This window comes from Gorilla gorilla, chromosome 23 (assembly GCF_029281585.2).
Source record: "Gorilla gorilla gorilla isolate KB3781 chromosome 23, NHGRI_mGorGor1-v2.1_pri, whole genome shotgun sequence".
In the NCBI taxonomy this organism is placed as follows: Eukaryota; Metazoa; Chordata; class Mammalia; order Primates; family Hominidae; genus Gorilla; species Gorilla gorilla.
In genome coordinates, this window is record NC_086018.1 from 27,619,170 (window position 1) to 27,627,341 (window position 8,172).

Genomic DNA, 8,172 nt, shown 5'->3' on the forward strand with positions numbered 1-8,172 from the left:
ATCTTCTGACCTCGTGATCTGCCTGCCTCGTGCTCCCAAAGTGCTGGGATTACAGGCGTGAGCCACCATGCCCAGCCTACCAAGGGTTCTTAACAAGGCTGTCCGGGATGTGCAGCAGAGGGTCAGTGTAACCACCCCATGGGTTCATTTTGCCCGTTTCCCAGACAGCGGATTTATCAAGACAGAGGAATTGCAGTAAGAGTTTAATTCATGCAGAGCCGGCTGAATGGGAGACCGGAGTTTTATTATTACTCAAATCAGTCTCCCTGAAAATTCGGAGACTGGGTTTTGTTAAGGATAATTTGGTGGGTAGGGGCCAGAGAGTGGAGAGTGCTGATTGGTCAGGTCGGAGATGCAATCATAGGGAGTGGAAGCCGTCCTCTTGTGCTGAGTGGATCTCTGGGTGGGGGGCCACAAAACCGGATGATCCGGTTTCTTAATCTGTGTATCGCCAGCGGATCCATTGAGTGCAGGATCGGAAAAATATCTTGAGCACCAATCTTAGGTTTTACAGTAGTGATGTTATCCCTAGGAGCAACTGGGGAGGTTTAGAATCTGTGGCCACTACCTGCATGACTCCTAAACCGTAATTTCTAATCTCGTGGCTAATTTGTTAGTCTTACAAAAGCAGTCTGGTCCCCAGGCAAGAAAGGGGTTTATTTTGGGAGAGGGCTGTTATCTTTGTTTCAAAGTTAAATTATAAATTTGCTGCCGGGCATGGTGGCTCATGCCTGTAATCCCAGCATTTTGGGAGGCAAAGGCGGGTGGATCAGGAGTTTAGGTCAAGAGTTCAAGACCAGCCTGGCCAACAGGGTGAAACCCCGTCTCTACTAAAAATACAAAAACATTAGCCAGGCATGGTGGCGGGCACCTGTAATCCCAGTTACTCGGGAGGCTGAGGCAGGAGAATCTCTTGAATCCTGGAGGCAGAGGTTGCAGTGAGCCGAGATCGCGCCACTGCACTCCAGCCTGGGCAACAAGAGCGAAACTCGGTCTCAAAAAACAAACAAACAAAAAGACTAAGTTTGGCCTATGCCCAGGAATGAACATGGACAGTTTGGGGGTTAGAAGCAAAATGGAGTCGGTTAGGTCAGATCACTTTCACTGTCATAATTTTCTCACTGTTAAAATTTCTGCAAAGGGGTTGCATCAGTAAGCCCCCTGAAATTGTATACGTTATGTGCTCCTGTGTGGTGCATTCTCTGGGGAAAGGCATTCACATGCCAGGTTTATCACCATCAAAGAAACAAACTGCCTTACAAGTGAAGACAGGGGCAAGGCTGTCAGCTGCAGACACTTTATCTCCACCATCTCCTTGCCCCTTTTCATCCCCCTTTGACTTCTCTGCCTGAAAATCCTGGGGCCTCTTTCTGCCCTGCCCAGCTCTTTTGCCCGCCCTCTAAACTAATCCCTTCTCAGCCCACAATCCCCCAGATCACAGACATTGGCAGGGGTGGAGAGCCTGCAGACCCCACAGGGGGCAGGGGATTTATCCACTTCCAAAGGGGCAGGGACAGCTCCCCAAAAGAATGTCCACCCACTGACTAGTGGTTGCCTCCTGTTATGCTTGGCATGGGGGAGTGGAGGCCAGGCCATGATTGCACCACTGCGCTCCAGCCTGGGCAACAGAGCAAGACCCAGTCTCTATAAAAAAAAAATAATAATTTTAAGATTAGGACCACGTGTGGTGGCTCATGCCTGTAATCCCAGCACTTTGGGAGGCCAAGGCAGGAGGATCTATGAAAATTCAAAAAATTAGCTGAGCATGGTAGCACACACCTGTAGTCCCAGCTACTCAGGAGGCTGAGGCAGGAAAATCACTTGAGGTAGGAGGTCCAGGCTGTAGTGAGTTATGATTTTTTAATTAAATAAATAAATCAGGCTGGGTGCGGTGGCTCATGCCAGTAAACCCAGCACTTTGGGAAGCCAAGGTGGGTGGGTCACCTGAGGTCAGGAGTTCAAGACCAGCCTGGCCAACATGGTGAAACCCCATCTCTACTAAAAATACAAAAATTAGGCCGGGCGCAGTGGCTCATGCCTGTAATCCCAGCACTTTGGGAGGCCAAGGCAGGGGAATCACCTGAGGTCAGGGGTTCGAGACCAGCCTGATCAATATGATGAAACCCCATCTCTACTAAAAATATAAAAATTAGCCGGATGTGGTGGCATGTGCCTGCAATCCCAGCTAATCGGGAGGCTGAGGCAGGAGAATCACTTGAACCCAGGAGGCAGAGGTTTTAGTGAGCCAAGATCGCGCCATTGCACTCCAGCCTGGGAAACAAGAGCGAAACTCCGTCTCAACAAAACAAACAAATAAATAAAATAAAAAATAAAAATACAAAAATTAGCCGGGCATGGCATGGTGACGCACACCTGTAACCCCAGCTACTCCGGAGACTGAGTCAGGAACATGGCTTAAACCCGGGAGGCAGAGGTTGCAGTGAGCCAAGATCGCACCACTGCACTCCAGCCTGGGTGATAGAGAGAGATTCCGTCTCAAAAAAAAAAAAAATCAAAGTCAGTATGATCTCAGCAGAGTCCCCAGTCAAAGCCACTCAGGAAAAACCCAGGTGGGTTGATGGAAGCACAGCAAATGGTGTCCTGTGGTGGGAGCAGCTCTTTCCTTAGGAACCCAGTGTGGCAGACTGACTGTGGAGTGGTGGAAGTGACCACCTCCGCCAGCCTGACTTTGGACCTGAGCTTCAAAGGATGAGTAGGAGTCTGCCAGGAAAGAGGGAAGGACCAGTAGAAACTCAGAGGAGGCAATGTGTACTCAGTATGTGAAGGGGCTGCCAGAGGCCAGGCGCGGTGGCTCACGCCTGTAATCCCAGCACTTTGGGAGGCCGAGGCAGGTGGATCAATTGAGGCCAAGAGTTTGAGACCAGTCTGGCCAACATGGCAAAATCCGATCTCTATTAAAAATACAAAAAGTTAGCCAGTCATGGTAGCACACACCTGTGGTCCCAGCTACTCCGGAGGCTGAAGTATGAGAATGGCTTGATCCCAGGAGGCAGAGGTTGCAGTGAGTGGAGATTGTGCCACTGCACTCCAGCCTGGGTGACAGCAATACTCTGTCTCAAAAAAAAAAAAAAATGAGGGGTGTGTGTTGAGGGCTCTTCCAGGAAGAAAGCACAGTTGAATATAATGAATGGGTGGAGATTATGTGATGGCAGCCTCTCATTCAGTACAGGAATAATTTTGTTTCTTTTTTTTTTTTTTTTTTTTTGAGACAGGGTCTCACTCTGTCACCCAGGCTGGAGTGCAATGGCGTGATCTCAGCTCACTGCAATCTCCACCTCCTAGGCTCAAGCGATTATCCTGCCTTAGCCTCCCGCGTAGCTGGGATTACAGGCTTGCATTACCACATCCAGCTAATTTTTGTATTTTTAGTAGAGATGGGGTTTCACCACATTGGCCAGGCCGGTCTTGAACTCCTGACCTCAAATGATCCACCCACCTCAGCCTCCCAAAGTGCTGGAATTACAAGTGTGAGCCACCGCATCTGGCTGGAATAATTTTCTAACAATGGAATGGGCTGCCTTGGTGACATGTCATTGAATTGTGTCAACAGAGGCCAAGTAGCAGCACGTTGGCTATGTGGTAGAGGGCATTTGGCAGTCAGGCCACAGCAAGCTGGACCCAAGGACAGGGAGGAGCCGGCCTTGCTGGTTTAGGGTGAGAGGCTCTCACCAAAGCCTTGGCATTCCTGGCTGCCTCACTGCCTCCCAGGTGAGGAGAATGAGGGAGGACTGACCTGCAGCCTCCTCCTGTGGGTCTTAGCATTTCCAAGAAGGGTTTTCCATCTCTGTCCAGCCAGATAGGGCAAGAGGGTGAAAAAAGGTGGTGTGGGAGCATGCTTCCACCCCTGCCTGGCAGAGATGGGATATGGGCCTCCCTCCCCATCCCACATGAACCACAGTGTGGCCGCTAACTAGAAGGGCAACCTCAAGGCCGCTACTCCCACCTCAGCTAGGGCGACCACATATCCCAGTTTATCCTGGACTTTATCAGTTTTAGCACTGAAAGTCCTCCATCCCAGAAAACCCCTCAGTCCTGGACAAGCCAGAACCTTTGGTCACCCCAATTACGGCCCTAGTTCTCTCCCCAGGAGATATACCCACTCCATCCCAGAATCTTTTCCTTGCTTAACTAAATCTATTTACCCTCCTTTTTTTTTTTTTTTTTTTTTTGAGATGGAGTCTCGCTCTGTTGCCCAGGCTGGAGTGCAGTGGCGCAATCTCGGCTCACTGCAAGCTCCGCCTCCCAGGTTCAGGCCATTCTCCTACCTCAGCCTCCCGTGTAGCTGGGACTACAGGTGCCCACCACCACACCCGGCTAATTTTTTTTTTTGTATTTTTAGTAGAGACGGGGTTTCACCGTGTTAGCCAGGATGGTCTCGATCTCCTGACCTCGTGATCCGCCCGCCTTGGCCTCCCAAGGTGCTGGGATTACAGGCGTGAGCCACCACGCCTGGTCCTATTTACCCTCCTTGAAAGGGAGCTGGGGTCTGGGCAAGGTAGCTCACGCCTGTAATCCCAGCACTTTGGGAGGCCGAGGTGGGTGGATCACCTGAGGTCAGGAGTTCAAGGCCAGCCTGGCCAATGTGGTGAAACCTCATCTCTACCAAAAATACAAAAATTAGCCGGGTGTGGTGGCAGGTGCCTGTGGTCCCAGCTACTCGGGAGGCTGAGGCAGGATAATCAGTTGAACCTAGGAGGTGGAGGTTGCAATGAGCCAAGATCATGCCACTACACTCCAGCCTGGGCAACACAGCGAGACTCCATGTCAAAAAAACAAAACAAAACAAAAAAACAAAAGAAAGAAAGAAAGACAGAAAGGAAAGGAAAAGGAAAAGGAAAGGAGGAAAGAGAGCAGGGATGGGGTCCAAGCTCAGTGGCTCACACATGTAATCGCAGCACACTGGGAGGCCCAGGCAGGAGGATTACTTGAGGCCAGGATTTCAAGACCAACCTGGGCAACATAGTGAGACCCTTGTCTCTACTAAAAATTTTTAAAAATGAACTGGGCATGGTAATGTGTGCCTGTAGTCCCAGCTATTCAGGAGGCTGAGGTGGGAGGACTGCTTGAGCCCAGGAGTTGGAGGCTGCAGTGAGCTATGGTCATGCCACTGCACTCCAGCCTGAACAACAGAACAAGACGTTCACTCTAAAAGAAAAGGGGTATGCCGGGCACGGTGGCTCACGCCTGTAATTCCAGCACTTTGGGAGGCCAAGGCGGGCAGATCACCTGAGGTCAGGAGTTCGAGACTAGCCTGACCAATGTGGAGAAACCCCGTCTCTACTAAAACCACAAAATTAGCTAGGCGTGGTGGCACATGCCTGTAATCCCAGCTACTCGAGAAGCTGAGGCAGGAGAATCGCTTGAACCTGGGAGGCAGAGGTTGTGGTGAGCCAAGAGTGCGCTATTGCACTCCAGCCTGGGCAACAAGAGCAAAACTCCATCTCAAAAAAAAAAAAAAAGAAAAAGAAAAAAAAAAGAGTGAGGGTGGAACTGGGCTCTCTTTGTGGCACTCAGTGACATACAATGCTGGTTAACTGAGCACCTGATGTGAACTGTCCTTACCCACAGACCATTCATTCTGTGTAGCAAACCAGTTGCTGTATTCTGGTCAGCAAACCAGTTAGGATAAAATTCCACCAATAGGCCGAGTGGGATAGCTCATGCCTGTAATCCCACTTTGGGAGGCTGAGGTGGGCAGATAGCTTTGAGCTCAGGAGTTCGAGACCAACCTGGGCAACATGACAGAACCCCATCTCTACAAAAAATGCAAACATTAACTGGGTGTGGTGGTGCACACCTGTAGTCCCAGCAATTCAGGAGGCTGAGGTGGGAGGATGGCTTGAATCCAGGAGGCGGAGGTTGCAGTAAGCCAATATCATATCACTGCACTCCAGCCTGGGTGACAGAGTCAGACCCTGTCTCCAAAAAAAAAAATTCCACCAGTAAAAATGTGGCTGAGCACAGTAGCTCACACCTATAATCCCAGCACTTTGGGAAGCTGAGGCAGGAGGATCACTTGAGGCCAGAGTTCAAGACCAGCCTGGGTAACATAGGAAGACCCCATCTCTACAAAAATAATTTTAAAATATTAGCTGGTGGTGTGTGCCTGCAGTCCCAGCTACTCGGGAGGCTGAGGCCAGAGTATTGCCTAAGCCCGAGAAGTCAAGGCTTCAGTGAGCCATGATCATGCCATGCCACTCCAGCCTGGGCAACAGAGGGAGATCTTGTCTTAAAAAAAAAAAAAAAGAAAAAAGAAAAATTCCACAAATAGAGATTTAGACAATTTCCAATTACTATGGAATAAATTACCCCAAATCTTAGCAGCTTGAAACAATCAGCATTTATGATCTCACACAGTTCCTGAGGGTCAGGAATTCTGGAGTGGGTGGTTAGCTGGGGCGGTTCCTTCTCTGGGGGTCTCACAAGGCTGTAATCAAGATATTGGCTTGGGTTAATAGTCATCTGAAGACTTGACCAAGGCTGGAGAATCCCCTTCCAAGGTGAGTCATTCACATGCCTGGCAAGTTAGCGCTGGTAGTTGGCAGGAGACCTCAGTTCCTTGCTACATGGGCTTCTCCAGAGGGCTGCTTGAGTGTCTTCACCACATGGCGGCTGGCTGGCTTCCCCCAGAGAGAGTGATCCAGTAAGGTGAAACCTTCAAGGACTTTTGTGATCTGACCTTGGAAGTCACACTGTCGTTTCTGTACATCCCATTGCTTGGACATGCAGCCCTCCTCTGCAGGAGTCAGGGTCTTGTTCTGTTGCCCAGGCTGGAGTGCAGTGGCACAATCATAGCTCACTGAAGTCTCCAACTCCTGGGCTCAAGCAGTCCCCCTGACTCAGCCTCCTGAGTCACTAGGACTGCAGGCATGCGCCATCCATGCTCAGAATATAAATATCAATACGTGAGCGGGGCTGCATGTCTAACCAATGGGTGTAAATATCAACATGCGAGTCATGTGGGACATCCTGGAGGCTGGCTAGCACAATTAGCTTTTGTACTAGGCCCAACTTAATTATTAGGGTTGGACTCAGTTCTTCAAGCTGTCTTCTACAAGGCCTCCCCAGAGTCCCCACTGTCCTCTGTCCTAGGATCTCTCTCTCTCTGAAGTTCCTTTCTGCCCACCACTATGTCTGTGACATCTTTTTCTCCTGAACATGTCTCCCACCCACCCCTCCTCTCCCTGCAGAGAGCCGACCCCTCCTCTCCTGCCCTCTTCCCTTCCCAAAGCTGCCCTCATGGAATCCACCTTCATAACTCTTTGCCGAAGTCTGTTATCCAACCTGCAAAACGAAATGAGAGGAGCCAGGGACAAAGACAGTTGGGCAGAGCCAGGCAGAGAAGAACAGGCAGGTTCATAAGTGTAAAATATTGACAAACCTGCCATCATCCATTCCCTCGGACAAATAGATTGTCACCAAATGGGCTGCAGACGAGCAAAGAGACAAATTACCCAGCTGTGGCAGTGTCACCTGCTCCTTATTAATGGGCTTTTATGCTCAGACCCAACTGCTGTCTGAGAACTGTATCCTTCAGTTCCTATGGGACCCCAAACAGGAGGGAAAGGGACAAGAAAGCTTTTATGTCTCACCTTGGGCAAGAGCCACAGAGCTAAGTCCCAGCCTTTCTGGACTATGCATCATATACAGATATGAATCATGTGCCTTTGACAGAGTGCCACATAAAAACATTAACAGGCCAGGCGAGGTGGCTCACGCCTGTAATCCCAGCACTTTGGGAGGCTGAGGCAGGTGGATCACTTGAGGTCAGCAGTTCAAGACCAGCCTGACTAACATGGTGGAACTCCATCTCTACTAAAAATACAAAAATTAGCCAGGTGTGGTGGTGTGCGCCCATAATCCCAGCTACTCAGGAGGCTGAGGCAGGAGAATCGCTTGAACCCAGGAGGCAGAGGTTGCAGTGAGCCGAGATCGTGCCACTGTACTCCAGCCTGGGCAACAGAGCGAGACTCTGACTCAAAAAAAAAGAACAAAAAGTGCTACTCCGCGTATAGATTATAAATAATACAAATGCTAGGGGAAAAAATTAACCTGTTAAGTATAGAACAATTTCAAAGCTGGTGGAGTGGATTATAAACTGTGTTTATGCTATTGCCACAAGGTGGCGCCACTTTAGCAAGGAAGCAAATG